The sequence below is a fragment of the Elephas maximus genome, chromosome 19 (genome assembly GCF_024166365.1).
Source record: "Elephas maximus indicus isolate mEleMax1 chromosome 19, mEleMax1 primary haplotype, whole genome shotgun sequence".
Taxonomy (NCBI): domain Eukaryota; kingdom Metazoa; phylum Chordata; class Mammalia; order Proboscidea; family Elephantidae; genus Elephas; species Elephas maximus.
This window is the reverse complement of record NC_064837.1, coordinates 41,936,744-41,960,385: the sequence shown is the minus strand read 5'-3', so window position 1 is coordinate 41,960,385 and position 23,642 is coordinate 41,936,744. Positions and strand designations below refer to the sequence as shown.

At 39.7% G+C, this 23,642-nt stretch overlaps 1 protein-coding gene across 1 annotated transcript in view; it reads right to left on the bottom strand.

The window, feature by feature from the left end:
- CA10 (carbonic anhydrase 10) overlaps positions 1-23,642 on the bottom strand; it is a 543,538-nt gene that overhangs the window by 283,979 nt on the left and 235,917 nt on the right. The gene's annotated exons all lie outside the window — the stretch shown is intronic.

Sequence of the window (23,642 nt, the reverse complement as noted above, 5' to 3'; positions counted from 1 at the left end):
CTGTCACAGCTTCTATACAAAAATAAGAAATCCATGGCCTGCCATGTATATCTGTACTGATGGGAGGACAAGAGGATAGTATATCTGAAGTAAGTACTATCCCTGCTTATCTGGGATGTATCATAGGGTGGCCAACCACTCAGGTCTACCCAGGACTGAGGGGATTTCTGGGTTGCAGGAATTTCAGTGCTAACCCTGGGAAAATTCCACGCAAACCAAGATGAGTTGGTCATTCTAAATGCAGAAAAGTTCTGGTTATAAAAGACCTGTTTTTTAAAAATTTTTATTGTACTTTAAATGAAGGTTTACAGAACAAACTAGTTTCTCATTAAGCAGTTAGTGCGCATTTTATCACATTAGTTAACCACTCTGTGACATATCAATACTCTCCCTTCTCAACCTTAGGTTCCCTATTACCAGCTTTCCTGTCACCTCCTGCCTTCTAGTACTTGCAGCTGGGCTGGTGTGTCCTTTAGTCTTGTTTTATGGGACTGTCCAATCTTTGGCTGAACCGCAGGAGTGACTTCATTACAGAGCTGATAGGGTGTCGTGGAGCCATACTCTCAGGGTTTCTCCAGTCTCTGTAGGGCCAGCAAATCTAGTCTTTCTTTTTGAGTTAGAGTTTTGTTCTACATTTTTCTCCAGCTCTGTCTGGAACCCTCTATTGTGATCCCTGTTAGAGCAGTCAGTGGTGGTAGCCGGACACCATCTAGTTGTACTGGACTCACCCTGGTGGAGGCCATGGTAGATGTGGTCTATTAGTTCTTTGGACTAATCTTTCCCTTGTATCTTTAGTTTTCTTCATTCTTCCTTGCTCCTGAAGGGGTGAGACCAGTGGAGTATCCTAGATGGCCACTCACAGGCTTTTAAGACCCCAGATGTTACTCACCACAGTAGAATGTAGAACATTTTCCTTAAAAATTATGTTATGCCAATTGAGGTAGATGTTCCCTGAGACCACGGTCCTCATAGCCCTCAGCCCAGCAACTCGCTATGTCATCAGGAACGAACAACGGCTAGAAAAGAACATTATGTTTAGTAAAGCAGGGGGTCAGTGAAAATGAGTGAAATCCTCAATGGGACAGGTTGACCCAATAGTCACAACAATAGACTCAAACACACCAGTGATCATAAACATAGCACAAAAATCAGGCAATGTCTTATTCTGAGTTGGAGCTGATTTTATGGCAACTAACAAAACAAACTAGGATTTTTAACTAGAGCACAGAAAAAAAATTGTGAGATAAACTTTCGAAGTGATAAAAAAAAAAAAAAGGCCTTAAAGATCTCACAATAAAAAGTATATATTTGGAATTTTCTTACAGAGTAAAACCTATGAGAGCCAGAATTCGACAGGACTACCTTGTTTTTCTTGCAAGTTTTCTGCCTTTGACAGGGTGCAGTCTTACCACTTTTCTATTGCTCTCTATTAGTGGAAAATATTTGAGTTTTCCCATCCATAAGTCTTGCTGACTATAACTTTGGAAGAGATCTCACACCAAGCCACTCTCCAACACCTTGTATCTACCACCGAGTATCAACTCTCTCCTAGATGCCGTGATGGCTTTCTATTGCTCTCCCTGCTGCCATCCTTGCCCGTAGAGCTGACTTTACACACGGTACCTGGAGTAACCTTTTAAAAAGTTAAATTAGGCCGTGTCACTTGTCTACTTAAAATCCTCCAATGGAGTGACTGGATTTGTAAACTTTTACTTGAAGCACATACACAAAAAAACAAAAAACCCCAAAACCTCCAATGGCTTCCCATAACACTCAGCACTGCAACCAAACTCCTTCCCGTGGCCTCTGCGGCTCTTCATCAGCCCCCTGGCTGCTACTCTGACATGATCTGCAGCTGTAACTGACCCCTGCTCACTCCCTTTCTTTGTGGTGACCTTCTTCCTGTTTCTTTGGTCTGTACCACTTCCTCATCTTCGTGCAGATGCCCCCTTTGGCTGAATAACCTACTTCCTCACCTTCATATGGCTTGATTCCTCACTCTGCTTAGGCTGGCTCAAATGTCACCTCTTCAGTGGGATCCTCCTGGCCACCCCATTAATGCAGAAATGTCCAGCCCTTGCTCTTTACTCTATGTTTTTAATTTGCCACATTCAAAAAATATTATGTGTACATGTGTATATATGTGTGTGTATGTATGTATCTATGTTTTCTAGTTTGTTTAATGTGTGTTCCTGCCCAGCTCCTCCCTCAAGGCTGAAGAACTTATGCCTCTAGCTGCTGGACTGCCGTCACTGGTACTCCTTAGCAGCCCTCTTCCAGAATTGTCATTACCTTTTAGCCTCCTGGCCCAAGACAGTGCCCCCTTCCCCCACAGCCTGCAACCAATGACTGGCCTATAAAAAAAAAAAAAAAAGGCCTATGCACCCCTTTAAAGACCTGGCCCTTCCTTCCAATGGGAGCCATCTCAGATTCAGAGCTCCCCCTGGGGTCAGACGGAGCCTTTGTGGAGACTGCATCACATGTCACCTTCTCCTTCTGCCCTGACTTTCTTCATCCCATCCCCTACATCCTGACAAATTTGCTGCACGCAAATGTCCATCTCAGAGTCTGCTTCCTGGGGAAGCTGACCAGTGATATCTCCATTAGAATGTAAGCCCCACCACTGTTGGGAACTCATTTGTCTTGTTTTCAGCCAAAGCCTAAAACAATGCCTGGCACATAGCAGGTGTTCAACATATTAAAAAAAAAACAAAAAAAACAACACTGCCATTGAGTTGATTCTGATTCATAGTGACCCTATAGGACAGAATAGAACTGCCCCATAGAGTTTCCAAGGAGCACCTGGTTGATTCAAACTGCTGACCTTTTGGTTAGCAGCTGTAGCTCTTAACTACTGTGCCACCAGGCTTTCTATACAGTCAGTGAAAAAATTAATAAAGTGGCAGAGCAGGGATCAGGCCCAGTCCTGCACAATTTCAAAGCCTGTGCTCTCTGCCCCACACTACGCTACCATCCAGGCCTTTCTAACTTATAACTTTGAGATCCAGTTCAATTTGAAACTCTGCCCTTGCTTCTGCACACAACTGGTGCCAGATGAAACTTGTGGTTAGCTAAGGCACAAAGATTAATTGAAAGAACTCATTCCCACAAATGGTGAACCTCGGAGAGCTCATGCATGACAGTGTGATTACTTTGGTGGCACCAACATATCAGAAGGCCCCTGGAGATCCCAGAATCAGGCTCAGCCCAAGGTTTTCACCTTAACTTTGAATTTCCTTGGGCCTCTTTTGCTTGAAGTCAAACAACACCATTTTTACAAATTTTGAGTGTGTGAATAGTTTCTCCTTTTCTTCAGCTCTGGTATGTAAACTAGTATTAAAGACCAGAATATTTATCATCTTGACAGCTCCTGCCTGCTAGATTAGATTTAGTTAGGAAGCTGAGTTTTCCTCTGAGAGCATTTGACTCTAGATCTTTTTATTCTTGACTTCCATTTTAGACACTTTTGGTATTAGCCAACTCTCCCCAGAGTAAAATGGGAGGCAGCCAATAGGAATATTTGAGGATATTGACCACCCTAATTTCTGGCTATCAGGGAAATATAGATTCAGGTACTAAATAAAAAGTCAGTTTAGCTAAGGAATGGTTCTGAATGATCCAGATGACTCCAGTCACTTCCAATGGATTAAAACCCACAGCGTCACAACTCATATTCCATTAATGCGTTTAGTACCCTACTTTACTAGGAAAATCACTAGGAAAGCTATGTGCTGGGACATCTGTCCAGGTGCAGGGAGAATCAAACTCTGATTATGCTAATCTGATATCAATGCAAGGACATTAGCAAAAATAGGCCACTCTCACCGAATAAAATGTCCTCGGCTTTCATAACTAATTTTTCGACTTCATCTGGTTTTCTACAATCATCAGAGATACAGCTGTCTTTATGTTGCAGTGAAGGCCATTTCTCAAGTGAATGCATGCACAAGCACACAGAGTGTTTCTGGCCAGCCAGTCTGTCTTTTCTAGTCAGTATTAACGTGCAGCCATTTACCAGTCACAGGTGATCGAAGGTGAAAGGTGCCCTGAGATGGCTCTTTCCTGATTCCTGTTAAAGATGAAAACTCATTTTCTCAGTCAAAGCCATACTGAGTGAGAATAAGACAAGATGCTGCCTGTGTCTGCAGAATTACACATAGGGGGAGCTCGGTTTCTCCAGAACTAGGCTCCAGGTCAAAAGAGTTAGTCACTATTTTTCTACAGACGGAGCTGAGAGCAGCTTCCACTCATGATTTCAAGGAAGTGAAAGTCACCTAAGTCAGATAAAATGCAGAGGTAAACGCTGCCAGCTCAGAGTTATTTTGAGATACTGAAGATACTGCAGAAGCACGGAAATATTAACAATGAAGAGCAACCTCCTTTTTAAGAGCAAAATTACAGTCTTGAAACGAGACTGAATCTGTCAATTTCCAATCATCCATTCAACAAACCCAGAGCCCATTTCAGGGAATCTTCTACAGATGTTCCTTTGAAAGCTTTTTCTTCAGTAGTCAACTGGAGGCTCGATTTTTTATAGTTTCCCCGAAAAAGCATCTTATACTCTTAAGAGATTCTTCATTACCTCTGAGATTTGCAGGATTCACTCTTGGGCAATGTTGTCATCTCTTCCATGTTAACTGTAGAAGGTAACAAATGGGTCAAGAGAGACCCCTCTCCTCAATAGCCCTCAGGCCAGCCTGTAGCCTCCTCCTCTATTTTCACTGCACTGGCTCTTTTAAATACTACAGCTTCTTCATTCTGTATGCAGCTGGGAATATATTTGGCTCCAGTTTTTGAAACTATAGATGCATAATGAAATGTTTCCCCACACTATGTACTTAGTTCATCTGTTCCTTCTTATATCTGTTGCCTTTTCCTTTGAAATCCTGGTGACTGAAGCTATTGAAACTAGACCCACTAGTCAGTAGCAGGGTGATAGGAATTAACAGCAAAAAAGGACCCTTAGGTCTTTTTGTGGGTTCAGGCTGGAGGGTGGGGGAGGAAAGGCTTAGAGAAGGGGGTGGTGTCAGAGGGGAGTTTTAGAGACAATGAGCTGAGTCCCCACTGATCCTGCCCTTAAGCTCTTTTAGAAAATTTAATCTCAAAAGATTTAGTTTAATTTTGACTATAAGCAGAACATCCTTCTGCCAACAGTAATTAATAAAAATAGAGAGCAGAGAAACAGACCAGTTGATTTCCCTCTTCTTAAACAGATACCCATGACGACGCACAGCTTTATTTGTTTCGTTTTCCTCCTATCCTGTCTTATCCCACAGAAGACTTGATGTGGCTTACAGAAAACACACTATATATATAACAAAAAAGTCAAAACAGATTAAAGACAAATTACAACAGAATGGCAGAATCCAGAGAGTAATTCAGCAGGTTATAAAGTCCCACTGATTTTATTATTGGCTCTGAAGGTCTTGGCACTCAAAGGGAAAGAGACAACACAGTTACTCAGTTCTCATGAGGTGGGGGGGGGGAGGGGGCGGGGAGAAACACATCAATACATCAATTGTCCAGGCGAAGCAAAGTTTTTCCTAGCACTTCGTGTTAAAGAAATTTCTCACCTGGGACTTCCTTCAGAAGATCCAGTGACACACCGTCCTTTACAAAATACCAGCAGCAATTAAAGGGTAAGATACCTTTCCCAAACTGCTCATAAACTTGAGTTTTGTAAACCAAAATGAATCATAAAGGCATTTATTATCGGGGAGAAGGGGCAAATTTTGGTCTGTGTCTCTTTTGTGGACTAAGAAGTACAGTAAGACTGATGGCAAAAATAACATTGACTCAAATCAAGAACATAGGGGTAGTCTCTGTTGCCATAATTTCCAGGGGCAGCTATTTTTATGTTCAGTTAAAATTAAATTGCAGAAACACTATATTCCAGGCACAGTAATAGGAGCATGCCAATCACGTGGGATATTCACTGATATTAACTCCACTTTACAAATCAGAAAACAAGCTCAAGGAGGTAAAGTAACTTGCTTAAGAACCACTGGAGTCCAAGTGTGCCGCTTTTGTCTACACATTCTGTTACCTTCGTAGTTTATTTACTGAGCTCCATATGCTGTAGTCACTAAAAAGCAAATGACAACTGGGGAAAAAAAAAAAAAAGACCTGAGTGTCATTTCTCTTCTTCATAGCTAAAGGAAGAGTTTACTGACATCAGCGTCAATGATCATAAAGCGAAAACGTCCCAAGCCTTAAATTCCCTTTTCAAATACCAGTATTTCAGAGGCTGATTACCTGACTCCAATAATATGCCTCAAACATTGCACTGTGTGCGCAATGAGAGGGAATATTTTCATCCATTATAAGAGGCTGTAGAGAAAAACATTTTCCTGATATCATACCCAAGAGAACAGCGTGTGAAGCAACATTATCATATTTTGCTGAACTTTCATATACTCCATGCAGTATAATGTATATTTTATCTTTTGAAAAGTCTTGGTAACAAAAGGATAAAATAGCCACCTAAAACTTACAGTACATTGTAATAATGCTGTGTTCACGTTAATAGCGTCGAACAAAATTCATGGACCTATCAGCACTAGACCTGTCAGCGCTAGAAATGAATATCCCTCGTAAGAGGAAAAACTCAGCCCCGCGGTTTCTCCTCTCTTTGTGACAGGGCACAGGTGGAAGCTAAGGGGCAGAGGGAGGGCAGCCATATATGAAAGTTTCCTCCTAGTTGTTGGGATAGTGGGGAAAAAATTTAATTCCTGTGCACAGGGAGTTAAGTACACATTTAATTTGCATATTCCTCTAGAATCCCTCACTCACACACTCACACACACACACACGCACACACACACCAGCGCCGTCAGGTAGACTCCGACTCATAGCTACCCTACAGGACAGAGTAGAACTGCTCCATGGGGTTTCCAAGGCTGTGATCTTTACGGAAGCAGATTGCCACATCTTTCTCCCACGGAGCGGCTGGTGGATTCAAACCACTGACCTTCAGGTTGGCAGCCAAGCACCAGGATTCCTTCTAGAAGCACAAGGGCATTGATTTCAGCCACTAACAGACATTTTCATAAAGGTTCCAGGGAGCTCTCAGGAAACAAAGAAGTGGACTTTGGAAGAGATGGTGGAATTCTCAAGAAAACCAGGGAGAGGAAAGGTGCCATTTCTGAAGTAGAAGAATCTCTAGGGGGAAGTGATGGCTCAATGGTAGAATTCTAAGCTTTCCATGCAGGAGACCTAGGTTTGTTTCTGACCTATGAATCTCATGCGACCCATCTGTCTGTGGTGGCTTGTGTGTTCCTATGATACAGTACAGGTTTCAGTGGAGCTTCCAGACTAAGACTGACTAGGAAGAAAGGTCTGGCAATCTACTTCCAAAAAATCAGCCAATGAAAACCCTGTGGATCACTATGGTCCAATCCCATTGTACATAGGCTTGCCATGAGTCAGGGGCCAACTTGATGGCAGCTAACAACAACACCAGAAGAGAATCTAAAGACACATGCCTCAGTGTGAGGCGCTTTCTTGCTGGGGCTTGAGAGGCAGCTTCTGTGTTCCACCTGGCATAGTTAACCAGAAAGTTCTCAGGTAGGTCAGTGGGGATCTTGTTTTAATTTTTTTGGTGAAAGGCACCTATGAAATTGGGAAAGCCAGGCTATCTTCTGGGGAACTAAAAAAAAAAACAAAAAACTGAAGACCCTTCAAGATCAGAGCATCCTAGCTTGAGGAAAAGGCCTTTACTTGGTTTGGAGAAGCACCACTGTGAAATGGAGAATAACAGAGTCATGCCCCAGTGGTGCTTTCAAGAGCAGTTTAGAGTCACTCTGAGTGGAAGAAGCAGGAGTGACTCCACCTCCATGTACACCAGCCTCTGAGGGAGCATGTGTTACCCGAAACCATGGAGAAGAGAGGAGCCTGGGAGGCTGGGCTAAGCCAGATACTACTGCAATTGCAAGCCTTTGATTGTCCTGGGTGGCACAATGGTTAAGCACTCATCTGCTAACCAAAATGTTGGTGGTTTGAATTCACTCAGCTGCTCCATGGGAGGAAGACCTGGTGAACTGCTCCCGTAAAGATGATGGCCTAGAAAACCCTATAGGACAGTTCTGCTCTGTCACATGGAGCCTCTACGGGATGAAAATCGACTTGATGGCACGTAACAACACCACAGCATTCCTAGTATGACTTGGGAACTGTTATGGACTGAATTGTGTCCCCCCAAAAGATATGTTGAAGCCCTAACCCCTGCCTAGCGAATGTGATCTTGTTTGGAAACAGGGTCTTTCAGATGTTATAAGTTAACATGAAGCTGTTCAGGGATAGTGTGAGTCCTAATCCTATCTGACTGGTGTCTTATAAAAACGGAGAAAAGACACAGAAGGAAGACGACATGTGAAAACAGAGCTGCAAGCCAAGGAACACCAAGGACTGCCAGTAGCCACCAGAAGACAAGAGACAGAGGCATGGAACAGTTTCTCTCTCAGAATACTCAGAAGGAATCAACACAGCGACACCCTGATCTCAGACTTCTAGCCTCCAAAACTGAGACACTAAATGTCTGTTCTTTAAAGCCACCCACTTTGTGGTATTTTATTATGACAGTCCTAGGAAACCAAGACAGGAACTAAGGGTCACCCCTGAATTCCTTTCAGTCTTAACACTCGATGTGGACAAGAAGGAACTTAAAATTTCCATTCATTACATCTTTATTATCCATGGAGGGCTGAGGGCTGACTTAGAAATGAACGGCAGGGATGTGGCTGCTTCGCCCCTGCTAAATTATGCACATCACATAAAATGACTTAAAGGATGACTGCTGAGGAGAAACAGGGACAGGCCATTGACGTTGGCCAGTCCTTTGAGGCTCATGACTTTAAAAGTTATTCCTGATCTGTTCTGAGCCCTGCGGAACTTGGAAACGTGACCGTCAGGGTTTCCAAACGGCAATTCACGTTTTTTTTGGGAGAATATCCCAGATGGAGAAAAACCAAGAGAGAACAGAAAAGAGAGAAAGGAGAGGAGTCAGAGAAAGCACCTCCACCCACTATACAAAGAGAAAGCGCACATATTTGTGCCCTAGAAAATCAAAACTGTATGTCTTTTTCCTGATTCTGTATCTGCCAGAACTGGTACAATGAAAACAGTAACTATCTTAGGCATTTTACGTGACAGTCTTTTGATGAAGAATGTAGGAAAATTAGCTACCCATTCAGAAATGACATTCAGTAAGTGCTCTACCACTTTGCCAAGGAAGAGAGTGTCAGCCAGATTACAGAGCAAGCTATAGCACCAACTTCAAGAATGAAGTATGTATGGGGCTAGAGCTAACACAAACGGACTTCACAGATGCCATGCACAGGCTGCGACACTGTAAGAGCCTGGGGGTAGGGCACCCACCTTTCCTCACTTTCTCCAAATAGGGCAATGGGAAGGGAGGCCAAAGATCAGGGTTCCAACCCCATGCTGCTCCTTCCTAAATCCTTGATATAGATGGAAAATATTTTTTACCTGTCTTCAGCTTTGTTGGAACATTCTAGAAAGAGACACAGTTGTGGATTCAGACAACCTAAGTCTACACAACTCACTTCTGTTCCTTGTCATTCCTGTAACTCCAGGTAAATTATTTAGCAACCCTACATTTCAGTTTCCTGGTCATTAAAACTGACCATCTCAGGTTGCTTGGGGAATTAGATGAGATAAAATATGTATGCCTAAATGGATGCAGTAGGAAAAGGAAAGCAACTAAATATATTGTACTCAATATAGTTAAGAGCTATGGCTGCTAACCAAAAGGTCGGCAGTTCAAATCTACCAGGAGCTCCTTGGAAACTCTATGGGGCAATTCTACTCTGTCCTGTAGGGTTGCTATGAGTTGGAATCAACTTGACGGCAATGGGTTAGAATATATTTAGTACTCAATATATTTAGTGGCTTTCCTTTTCCTCACCTATTTGTAGTTCTAGGATCTGGGGCATTTTTTACTCATTTATTTATTATTTCAGAGTCCTTGGGTGGTACAAATGGTTAACTTGTTTGGCTGCTAATCAAAAGGTTGGAGGTTCAAGTCTACCCAAAGGCCTGATGATCTATTTCTGAAAAATCAGCCATTGAAAACCCTACGCAGCACAGCTCTATTCTCACATATGCGGTGGCCATGAGTCAGATTTGACTCAAGGGCAACTGGTTTATTTATTATTTTAGTCAGTAAACTTTTATGAAGCGCTTTCTATGTGCCACGAACCTTGCTGCTAACCTGAAGCTGCCTGCACAGCCATAAAATCAGTGGACCAAAAGGAACACAGACTACAGGTTGAAAGGGCCATCCTTTTTCAAGATCCTATGCCTCATATTAGGAAACCATGGTGAGGTAGTGGTTAAGAGCTAGAGCTGCTAACCTAAGGGTTGGCAGTTCAAATCCACCAGGCACTCCTTAGAAACTCTATGGGGCAGTTCTACCCTGTCCTATACGGTCGCTATGAGTCGGAATCAACTCGATGGCAATTTTTTTTTTTTAATCCCTTGTATCTATTGATGCTTTAAGTGCATAGTCCATATGGGAGAGACCAGACCACACGGTAATTGGCAAGGACAATTTATTCCCAAGCAGATTTTGTTGCTCCCACTTGAACGTCTGCATCAGAGGACTCTGACTGTTATTAATTCACCTCTGACAGGTGATCAATGCCTGCACTTTTCCCTTCAGTTATATCGGTCCCATGCCATTAAAAGGCAAATTAAAGCCCTTACCAAATGCATAATTACGGGTGTCTGTATAACATGCAACTTTCTCATGTCTTCACAATTCTTTTAATTTTATGTTTCTAATCACAGAGGGCAGCAACATGGAACACACAGAATATTTTGACTATATTAGTAAAGTTAGTTATTTATATATTATCTGTGATCACTTACTTCTCCCCATTACATTCCTCCAAGTGGGTAACTTAACAGTTATTAACTTTCAAGAAGCCCACGTATATCATAGCATCATACCATTAAGCCTTTTGGAAATTCATCACAAATCAGTATACAGATGACATTGATGTCTTATTGCTATTCATTCCTCCTGGGCCGTTTTTAGCAGCTCATTTTTTATATCCCTGCAGTGCTGAAATATGGCTCACTCCAGTATCTGTCCTTTTTGTAATTGCAAAAGGAAAGTTTGGCAGTTGTCGTATATTACACTCTTGAGAAAAAAGCTAGTAATACTTCGAACTGATTGAACAGCATGGACTCAGAACTGCCTGCCACAGGACTATTTCCACACCCCTATTCAGCTTTTTCTTTAATCTCACATTTTCGATTCAGAAACTATGAAATAATCATTAAAAGGCAATGTGAAGTATAAGAACAGCTTTCTTGGAAAAGCCTAAAATGTCCTTCCTGCTTCCTCATGTGTTAGTTATCTAGTGTTGCCATAACAGAAATACCACAGCTGGATGGTTTTAACACACAGAAATTTATTTTCTACCCTTTAGGATGCTAGATGTCTGAATTCAGGGTGCTGGCTATAGGGGAAGGCTTTCCCTGTCAGCTCTGGAGGAAGGTCCTTGTCTCTTCTGAGCTTCTGCTCCTGGGTGATTTTCAGGTGGCTTGGCATCCCATTTCTCCCATCACTGCTTCTTTGCTTGCTTTCTTAATCTTTTTTATATCTCAAAAGAGACTGACTTAAGACATACCCTACATTAATCCTCCACCACTTGTCTGTCAGTTTGTTGTACTGGGGTGGCTTTCTTCTTGCTGTGACACTGGAAACTATGCTATTGGTATTTCAGATACCAGCAGGGTCAGCCATGGTGGACAGGTTTAAGTGGAGCTTCCAGACTAAGACAGAAAAGGAAGAAGGACCTGGCGGTCTACTTCTGAAAAAAATTGGCCAGTGAAAACCTTGTGAATAGCAGTGGAACAATGTCTGATATGGATCCAGAAGATGAGCTCCTCAGGTTGGAAGGCACTCCAAATACGACTGGGGAAGAGCTGCCTCTTCAAAGACCCTAATGATGTAGATGGAGTAAAGCTTTCAGGACTTTCATTTGCTGACGTTGCACAACTCAAGATGAAGGGAAACAGCTGCAAACATCCATTAATAAAAGGAACGTGGGATGTATGGAGTATAAATCTAGGAAAAATAGAAGTTATCAAAAATGAAAGGGAATGCATAAACATTGATATCCTAAGCATTAGTGAGCAGAAATGGACTGGTATTGGTCATTTTGAAACAGACAATCATATGATCTAATATGCCGGGAATGACAAGTTGAAGAGGAATAACACTCTATTCATTGTCAAAAAGAACATTTCAAGATCTATCCTGGGGTACAATACTGCCAGTGATAGGATAATATCCATACACCTACAAAGAAGACCAGTTAATATTAACTATTATTCAAATTTATGCACCAATCACTAATGCCAAAGATGAGGAAAATGAAGATTTTTACCAACTTGTGCAGTATGAAAATGATCAAACATGCAATCAAAATGTATTGATAATTATTGGTGATTGGAATGCAAAAGTTGGAGACATAGAAGGCGGAAAATATGGTCTCAGTGATAGAAATGAGGCTGGACATCTCATTATACAATTTTACAAAACAAATGAATTCTTGAACCAAAAAGAATTAGTTGACATTCAACCATTTCAGGAGGGAGCATATGATCAAGAACCAACGGTATTGAAGGAAGAAGTCCAAGCTGTGCTGATGGCATTGCTGAAAAGCAAGGCTCCAGGAATCGACAGAATACCAATTAAAATGTTTCAAGAAACAGGTGCGGTGCGGGAGGTGTTCCCTCATATATGCCAAGAAATTTGGAAGACAGCTACCTGGGCAACCTACTGGAAGAGAGTCATATTCATGCCCATTCCAAAGAAAGGTGATCCAACAGAAAGCAGAAACTATCAAATAATATTGTTAATACCACACGCAAGTAAAATTTTGCTGAAGATACTTAAAAAATGATTGTAGCAGTACAATGACAGGGAACTGCCAGAAATTCAAGCTGGATTCAGGAGAGGAGAGAGAATGAGGGATATCACTGCTGATGTAAGATGGATCTTGGCTGAAAGTAGAAAATACCAGAAAGATGTTTACCTGTGTTTTATTGACTATGCAAAGGCATTCAACTGTGCAGATCATAGCAAATTATGGATAGCATTGTGAAGAATGGGGGTTCCAGAACTCTTAATTGTGCTCATGAGGAACCTATACACAGACCAAGAAGCAGTCATTCAAACAGAACGAGGGGCTACTGTGCGGTTGAAAATCGGCAAAAGTGTGTGTCAGGGTTGTGTCCTTTCACCGTACTTATGCAATATCTATATGCTGAGCCAATAATCCCAGAAGCTGGACTATATGAAGAAGAATGGGGCACCAGAATTGGATGAAGATTTATTAACAACCTTTGATATGTAGGTAGCACAACCTTGCTTGCTGAAAGCAAAAAGAACTTGAAGCACTTACTAATGAAGATCAAAGACAATAGCCTTCATTATGGATTACAACTCAACATAAAGAAAACAAAAGTCCTCACAACTGGACTGATAAGCAATACCAGAATAAACAGCAGAAATACCAAAGTTGTTAAGGATTTCATTTTACAAGGCTCCATAATCAATGCCCATGGAAGCAGCAGTCAAGAAATTAAACAAAATATTGCATTGGGCAAACCTATAGCAAAAAAATGTTTAAAGTTTTGAAAGGCAAAGATGTCACTTCAAGGACTAAAGTGCACCTGACCCAAGCCAAGGTATTTGCAATCACCTCGTATACGTGGGAAAGCTGGACAATGAATAAGGAAGACTGAAGAAGAATTGATTCCTTTGACTTACGGTGCTGGTGAAGAATACTGAATATACAGTGGACTGCCAGAAGAATGAACAAGTCTGTCTTGGAAGAAATACAGCCAGAGTGTTCCTTGGAAACGAGGATGGCAAGACTTCGTCTCATGTACTTTAGACATGTTATCAGGAATGACCAGTCCCTGGAGAAGTACATCATGCTTGGTAAGGTAGAGAGTCAGTGAAAAAGAGTGAAAAGTTCAATATTTATTTATCATGAAAAATATGTTACTGTTTTGCAACGAGTGTGTTTATAAATTCGTCTTCCAAGAAAGGAAGGAAGGACATTCATCAGAACATTACATTCATATTTTATCAGAATAAGGAAATTGAAAAATTCTTTGAGGAAATAAATGAACATTTAGATAATAAAAATTATATAAATTATTTTATTTTCCATTTCCCTTCAGACTGACTTTCTTTTAAGAAACTGATTGATATTGTTATGTCTCACAAAACAAACTTGCTCATGGAGAAGGGGTGCTATTGTTACATCAATTACGCACGTTTCTCTGAATATGGAAGTTGAATAATTTCACAAAGAAGTAAAATGTATATTTTATAAATTTTGTATACAGTAACAATTATATTTTCCTTTTCATTTTGGATCAATCGAGTATAACCTCATTATCACGTGACTCGTGACGTATCTGGTACTGTCTTGCGCAAAGGCAACCAAAATTTGTCTTCAGATTGAGCATACCCTTGTATTTGTATCATGCTGTTTGCGATCTCTGTTGCCCCCATCAGGTATCAGCAGTAGTTCAATGAACTGTGAAGACGCAACATCAAAGGACGGAAAGTGAGTGTGCAAATTTTTAAGTATTATTTCATGAAAAAGGTGGTGCAGCGGTTAAAAGTTGAGCTGCTAATGAAAAGTTCAGCAGTTGGAATCCACCAGCCTCTCCTTGGAAACTCCATAGGGCAGTTCTACTCCGTCCTATAGGGTCACTATGAGTAGGAATCGACGCGACAGCAATCTGTTCAAGACAAAAAACACTCGTGGAGATCTGTGAAGGGCCCGCCAATAAACTTTGTAAGACAAAAGAATGAAATTATTTCCAACTGCCTTGTCAGTACTATTTCTTTTGACTAAGAGCTGAAGAACAAAATTACACGTTCAAATCAATTTTTTTCACTAACTTATTTTCAAATACAAATATTTGTACTAATGTCCAAATTCAAACGTAAATTTTATTTTATAAATTTTACTTGTTTTATAAATTTTATTTGTTTTCAATTATTCAAATGTATTTGCTACAGTAGAACCAAATTTAAAAAGTGACATAATTTTATACCCAGATAAAATGATGTGGCAACAACTAAATGGGGTGCAAAAATAAAAGCTTACGGAAGATGAAAAGAAAAAGATTTGTGAATCCCTAAAGACAACTCCAAAATCAAATTCCGTTTTAAAATGTAATGAATCAGAAGACATTTCTTCCACTGCACCTTGAGTTTAATGGGTGCAAACTGTTGTACTGCTAGTGCTGAAATTACTGAAAGCAATCCAGATATAACAGAATTCGTTCCAAATTCTGCATCCATTTCTTGCTGTAGTAAAAAAAAAAAAAAAAATTATAATAATACCGGTATAGAAAGTGAAACTATTTTAGAATCTGAAATTGTCCATCTACAGACTTTGTAAATAACTGAAATACAGATCCTGCTTTGTAGAATATTTTTTCTTCTAACGATGCAAAATATTGCATTGAAAGAGGCCCAAGTGACTGTCCACATCACAGTGGACCATTTGAAAATTTATGTCGAAAATTTCTGCATTGTAAACCAATAAGGTTCTATAGCCAGAATATATTTCTAGGGTTCAAAGCTAATGGTAAAAAAATTATAAGAGGAAGTGGCTACTGTATTCTCCACCAGTCAGCTATGTATATTTTTTTGTTTTCAAAATATTTAGTCCTAAAACATTTAATTCTTGATTTGCTATGATGGATTTAGCGACTGGTGCAACTCAAATAAAATTGATCAACATGAGAACAGTTCAATTCACAGAGATTGTATGTTGTCATATTTAAACCAAAGACATGGTTTTGGCTTAACTCATGAACTGGAAACACAAATTAATGAAGAACATCAGTACTGGAAAGTCATTTTGCAACTCACTGTTGCTGTCATTGTAACAGCCACTGAATGGTGGACTATCTTTTCGAGGAAGAAATGAAGCATCTGGGTCTCCACAAAAAGGAAACTCTGGGGGGGGTTAACTTGAGTCTGTTGCTTAATTTGACCCATTTTTAGCAGATCACATCTCAGAATATGGTAACACAGGAAAGGGCAACCCACTGTATATGTCTAAAATGTGGGAAGAATTAACAAACAATAAATGATAAAGTTTGATCAACTATTTTCAGTAAAATAAGTATAGCTAGATATTTCAGTTTGTAGATTCCACTCTTGGTCTTTCTCATACAGATCAGCTAAGTATTGTTTTAAGATACGCATCTTCAACAGACGGAAAACCTGTCAAGCAATTTATCATATTTACTAGATTAAAAAGTCATACCAGTGAAGAAATTGCAAATCAAGTATTTCACTATTTATGTGAAGTTTGGAAAATTGATTTTTCTAAGTGCAGTGGCCAATCCTATGACAATGCTGCCAACGTCAGGGCGTTATAAAGGCATGCAACGGAAAATTTTAGAACATAATGAATATCATGTGCTGCATATTCACTTAATCTTGTAGTTTGTAGTGTAGAAGATTGTTTTCTAGAAACAGCTGGTATTTTTTTTTTTACTCTTCAGTTACTCTACACACTTTTTGCCGCCCCTGCTCATGGATGAGCAGTCCTTAAAACATATTCAGTCAATGATCGAGTATTAAAGTGTCTTTCTAAAACACGTTGGGGAGCAGATGCTGTAGAAACGAGTGCAACCCTGGAATTGTACACTCACATTCTAGATGACTTAGAAAATATTGCCAAAGATCAGATATGAAAAGGAAATACCAAAAGAGAAACTAAAAACATCGCCAACAAAACGCAAATGCTAGAGTAGGTATTTGTGTTGTTTATGTGTAGTAATATCTTGCAGCATTTTCATCGGAAGAGTCAAGCTCTCCAAGATGCAGAAGTAAATTTAAAGACATGCACAGATCTCTTCTGGTCATCAACACGGTATTTACATAATTTAAGAGAAGACTTTGATAAACTCGAAAACACAACAAAACAACTACTGCCAAATACTGATTATCAAGCAGTTCACCACTGCAGAAACGTTAGAAAGAACAAGTAAATGACAGAGGTGCTCCTGAAGTACTGAGTGGCAGAGATCAATTTCATATAACCACATACTACCCCATCATTGCCACACGTGAATCTTGCATGAAAAGAAGGGTGAAAGTGTATGAAGCTCTTTCAGATAGATTTTCCTTCTTAAAGAATGTGGATATACCTGATGAAGAATGCATGAAGGCGTTCAAGAAATTAGTGCAGGCTTATCCCCGTGACTTAAATTTAAACCTTTATGGAAAAGTACGACAATTTCATTCTTACATGAGAACTAAGTTAACAGATTCAGGAAAGACAAATTTTACTCATGTAGGCGTGTATGATTCCACAATAGAAGATACAATGCAATGCAAATTTCCCAATGTTGAAATTGCTTTATGAATATTCCTAATGAAGATTACAAACTGTGCAATAGAATTTTCATTTTCATCTCTTGAGAAACTCAAAAACCCTCAGCAGACAACAATGATTCAAGAAAGACTCAATTCATTATCCTTATTAGTATGGAAGGAGATACTGTTTGGCAGCTTAATCGTGTGAAGAATTTTTAAGAGCAATGAATAGAAAGAAATGTTTTTAACTATCATATGTTAGAGATGTAAGATCTATCTAAAAACGAAATATAGTAATTTGGTATATTTTTCTGATCATTAAATTTTATTTTATAATGTTTTTTCATTTGTTCATTTATAAGTATAGTATTTATTACAAAACAGGCATTGAAACTGAAGTGTGAGCCATTTAAAACAAAACTGATGATAGTTAATTTTTCATTGTGGGAAATCGACAGAATTTTACACTGATTGTTGAAACAATTAAGTTCACTGGCTCATTTTCTTTGCTGTAGAATATGTGGAATATTCTTTTTGTAGAAAATGTGGTAAAAAAAAATGCCATCGAGTCAATTCCGACTCATAGCAACCCTATAGGACAGAGTAGAACTGCCCCATAGGGTTTCGAAGGAGTGGCTGGTGGATTTGAACTGCTGACCTTTTGGTTAGCAGCCACGCTTTTAACCACTGAGCCACCAACGCTCCAGAAAATGTGATATATAGTAAAAATTTTAGTACCACACATCCACTAAAAGTTTTATAATCTAGTTTATTTCACTCTGCTAAAATCGCATATGCCACTTTTGCATTCAGTCCCTAGTATTACAGTCACATTTAAAAAGAAGTTATATCACGGCTAGCTAAGACACACACATACACACACAAATGTATGCATATATATATATAATATATCTCACATATCCTGTTTGAATGCATGAGTAAGCAGAGGAGGGGGTACCACAGATTATCAGTGTTTAGGGCCCTTACATGCCTTAATCCAGTCCTGGTGAAACCCATGTGAAATTGTTCACTACAGATTAGTAAATAAGCACAAGGAAGCCCATGCTTACCTTGCTTACTGGGTTATCTGCCACTGCATATGACACACGAATCTGTGTGAGTATATATGGCTTCATCGATACAATGCACCTTCATTATATGACATCATATGTGCATGTATTCTGTGTATGGGTCAGAGCACATATGTTTTAAGGCTAAGGGCCCAAACTGTCTAATGGCCTATTGAGTGCCACATCCGATGAGAATCCAAATGAAAACAGGGAAAGGATCTGTTCTGAAAATTAGGTAGGTAATGCCAACATGAACAAAATGGTACTGCTGCCTTACTGTGTAGACACAGGGTTCACTACATCTGAGAAAGAGATGTTAAGGTGAACTGGTTAACTTTAACATTACTTGCAGTTTGGATCTTGGCCCCAGCATATGACAGGTCAAAGGATCAGAATATCTAAATCCTAAAATGTTAAACACCTGAGATATTGGAAACCAATTTATTATTTTAGGTGTTTTTAATCCTTTATGCAACATTAATAAAGGTTTATCAATATGATATTAAATTTTTGCAAGAAAAATCGAAAATCCACTAAACCAGTTGCCGTTAATTAGATTCTGACTCATGGTGACCCAATATGTGTCAGAGTAGAACTGTGCTCCGTAGGGTTTTTTTTTTTTTTAATAATTTTTATTGTGCTTTAAGTGAAAGGTTACAAATCAAGTCAGTCTCTCACACAAAAACCCATATACACCTTGCTCCCACCCACTGCCGTCGAGTCGATTCCGACTCATAGTGGCCCTATAGGACAGAGTAGAACTGCCCCATAGGCTTTCCAAGGAGCGCCTGGCGGATTTGAACTGCTGACCTCTTCGTTAGCAGCCCCTTGCTACACACTCCCAATTACTCTCCCGCTCTCTCCCTCCGTTCTCCCTTTTTGTGTCCATTTCACCAGCTTCTAACCCCCTCTACCCTCTCATCTCCCCTCCCGGCAGGAGATGCCAACATAGTCTCACGGGTCCACCTGATCCAAGAAGCTCACTCCTCACCAGCATCCCTCTCCAACCCATTGTCCAGTCCAATCCATGTCTGAAGAGTTGGCTTCGGGAATGGTTCCTGTCCTGGGCCAACAGAAGGTCTGGGGCCATGACCACCGGGGTCCTTCCAGTCTCAGTCAGACCATTAAGTCTGGTCTTAGGAGAATTTGGGGTCTGTATCCCACTGCTCTCCTGCTCCCTCAGGGGTTCTCTGTTGTGTTCCCTGTCAGGGCAGTCATCAGTTGTAGCCAGGCACCATCTAGTTCTTCTGGTCTCAGGATGATGTAGTCGTTGGTTCATGTGGCCCTTTCTGTCTCTTAGGCTGGTAATCACCTTGTGTCCTTGGTGTTCTTCATTCTCCTTTGATCCAGGGGGGTTGAGAACAATTGATGCATCTTAGATGGCTGCTTGCTAGCGTTTAAGACCCCAGACGCCACTCTTCAAAGTGGGATGCAGAATCTTTTCTTAATAGATTTCATTATGCCAATTGACTTAGATATCCCCTGAAACCATGGTCCCCAGACCCCTGCCCCGGCTATGCTGGCCTTCGAAGCATTCAGTTATTAAGGGAACTATTTTGCTTTTGGCTTAGTCCAATTGTGCTGACCTTCCCTGTATTGTGTTCTGTCTTTCCCTTCACCTAAAGTAGTTCTTATTTACTATCTAATTAGTGAATACCCTTCTCCCACCCTGCCTCCCTCCCCCATCTCGTAACCACAAAAGAATGTTTTCTTCTCAGTTTAAACTATTTCTCAAGTTCTTGTAATAGTGGTCTTATACAATATTTGTCCTTTTGCAACTGACTAACTTCACTCAGCATAACGCCTTCCAGGTTCCTCCATGTTATGAAATGTTTCATAGATTCCTCACTGTTCTTTATCAATGTGTAGTATTCCACTGTGTGAATATACCATAATTTATTTATCCATTCATCCATTGATAGGCACTTTGGTTGCTTCCATGTTTTTGCTATTGTAAACAGTGCTGCAATAAACATGGGTGTGTAAAGGCTCTTATTTCTCTAGGATATATTCCAAGGAGTGGGATTGCTGGATCGTATGGTAGTTCTATTTCTACCTATTTAAGGAAGCGCCAAATCGATTTCCAAAGTGGTTGTACCATTTTACATTCCCACCAGCAGTGTATAAGTGTTCCAATCTCTCCACAGCCTCTCCAACATTTATTATTTTGTGTTTTTTTGATTAATGCCAGCCTTGTTGGAGTGAGATGAAATCTCATTGTAGTTTTGATCTGCATTTCTCTAATGGCTAATGATCGTGAACATTTCCTCATATATCTGTTAGCTACCTGAATGTCTTCTTTAGTGAAGTGTCTGTTCATATCTTTTGCCCATTTTTTAATTGGGTTATTTGTCTTTTTGCAGTTGAGTTTTTGCAGTATCACGTAGATTTTAGAGATCAGGCGCTGATCAGAAATGTCGTAGGTAAAAACTTTTTCCCAGTTTGTAGGTAGTCTTTTTACTCTTTTGGTGAAGTCTTTGGATGAGCATAAGTGTTTGATTTTTAGGAGCTCCCAGTTATCTAGTTTTTCTTCTACATTCTTTAGAATGTGTTCTACAGTTTTTGTGCATGGAGTGAGGTATGGGTCTTGTTTCACTTTTTTGCAAATGGATATCCAGTTATGCCAGCACCATTTGTTTAAAAGACTGTCTTTTCCCCATTTAACTGTTTTGGGGCCTTTGTCAAATATCAACTGCTCATATGTGGGTAGATTTATGTCTGGATTCTCAATTCTGTTTCATTGGTCCATGTATCTGTTGTTGTACCAGTACCAGGCTGTTTTGACTACTGTGGCAGTATAATAGGTTCTAAAATCAGGTAAAGTAAGGCCTCCCACTTTGTTCTTCTTTTTCAGTAATGCCTTATTTATCCAGGGCCTCTTTCCCTTCCATATGAAATTGATGATTTGTTTCTCCATCTCCTTAAAGAATGTCCTTGGGATTTGGATCGGAATTGCATTAAATGTATAGATTGCTTTTGGTAGAATAGACATTTTTATAAAGTTAAGTCTTCCTATCCACGAACAAGGTATGTTCTTCCACTTATGTAAGTCTCTTTTGGTTTCTTGCAGAAGTGTACTGTAGTTTTCTTTGTATAAGTCTTTTACATCTCTGGTAAGATTTATTCCTAAGTATTATATCTTCTTGGGGGCTACTGTAAATGGCATTGATTTGGTGATTTCCTCTTCGATGTTCTTTTTGTTGGTGTAGAGGAATCCAACTGATTTTTGTATATTTATCTTGTATCCCGATACTCTGCTGAACTCTTCTATTAGTTTCAGTAGTTTTCTGGAGGATTCCTTAGGGTTTTCTGGGTATAAGATCATGTCATCTGCAAATAGAGATACTTTTACTTCTTCCTTGCCAATCTAGATGCCCTTTATTTCTTTATCTAGCCTACTTGCTCTGGCTAGGACTTCCAGCACAATGTGGAATAAGAGCGGTGATAAAGGGCATCTTTGTCTGGTTCCGGATCTCAGTGGGAATGTTTTCAGGCTCTCTCCATTTAGGGTGATGTTGGCTGTTGGCTTTGTATAAAACCCACTGGCTTTGTATAAATGTCCTGTATTATGTTAAGAAATTTTCCTTCTATTCCTATTTTGCTGAGAGTTTTTATTATGAATGAGTGTTGAACTTTGTCAAATGCCTTTTCTGCATCAATTGATAAAATCATGTGATTTTTGTCATTTGTTTTATTTATGTGGTGGATTACGTGAATTGTTTTTCTAATGTTGAACCATCCCTGCATACCTGGTATGAATCCCACTTGGTCACGGTGAATTATTTTTTTTTATATGTTGTTGAATTCTATTTGCTAGAATTTTGTTGAGGATTTTTGCATCTACATTCATGAGGTATATAGGTCTATAATTTTCTTTTCTTGTGGTGTCTTTACCTGGTTTTGGTATCAGGGATATGGTGGCTTCATAGCACGAGTTTGGCAGTATTCCATTCTTTTATATGCTCTGAAATACCTTTAGCAGTAGTGGTGTTAACTCTTCTCTGAAAGTTTGGTAGAACTCTGCAGTGAAGCCGTCCAGACCGGGCTTTTTTTTGTTGGGAGTTTTTTGATTACCTTTTCAATCTCTTCTTTTGTTATGGGTCTATTTAGTTGTTCTACCTCTGTTTGTTTTAGTTTAGGTAGGTAGTGTGTTTCTAGGAATTCATCTGTTTCTTCTAGGTTTTCAAATTTGTTTGAGTATAGTTTTTCATAGTAATCTGATATGACTCAATTTCAGTTGGGTCTGTTGTAATATCGCCCATCTCATTTCTTATTCAGGTTATTTGCTTCCTCTACTGTTTTTCTTTTGTTAATTTGGCCAGTGGTTTATCAATTTTGTTGAGTTTTTCAAAAAAACAGCTTTTGGTCTTGTTAATTCTTTCAATTGTTTTTCTGTTTTCTATTTCATTTAGTTCTGCTCTAATTTTTATTATTTGTTTGCTTCTGGTGCCTGTGGGTTTCTTTTGTTGCTCTCTTTCTATTTGTTCAAGTTGTACGGATAATTCTTTGATTTTGGCCCTTTCTTCTTTTTGGATGTGTGCATTTATTGATATAAATTGGTCTCTGACCACCGCTTTTGCTATGTCCCAAAGGTTCTGATAGGAAGTGTTTTCCTTCTCATTGGATTCTCTGAATTTCTTTATTCTATCCTTAATGTCTTCTACAGTCGAGTCTTTTTTCAGCAGGGTATTGTTCAGTTTCCAAGTGTTGGATTTCTTTTCCCTGCTTTTCTTGTTATTGATTTCCACCTTTATGGCCTTATGGTCAGAGAAGATGCTTCGTAATATTTCAATGTTTTGAATTCTGCTTAGGCTTGCTTTATGACCTAATATGTGGTCTATTCTGGAGAATGTTCCATGTGCACTAGAAAAGAAAGTATAGTTGGTTGCTGTTGGGTGCAGTGTTCTGTATATGTCTACAAGGTCAAGTTGGTTGATTGCAGCCTTTAGATCTTCCGTGTCTTTTTTGTGCTTCTTTCTGGATGTCCTGTCCTTCACAGAAAGTGGTGTGTTGAAGTCTCCTACTATTATTGTGGAGCTGTCTATCTCACTTTTCAATGCTGATAAAGTTTGTTTTATGTATCTTGCAGCCCTGTCATTGGGTGCATAAATATTTAATATGGTTATATCTTCTTGGTGTATTGTCCCTTTGATGGATTTAACTTTAAAGTCTAT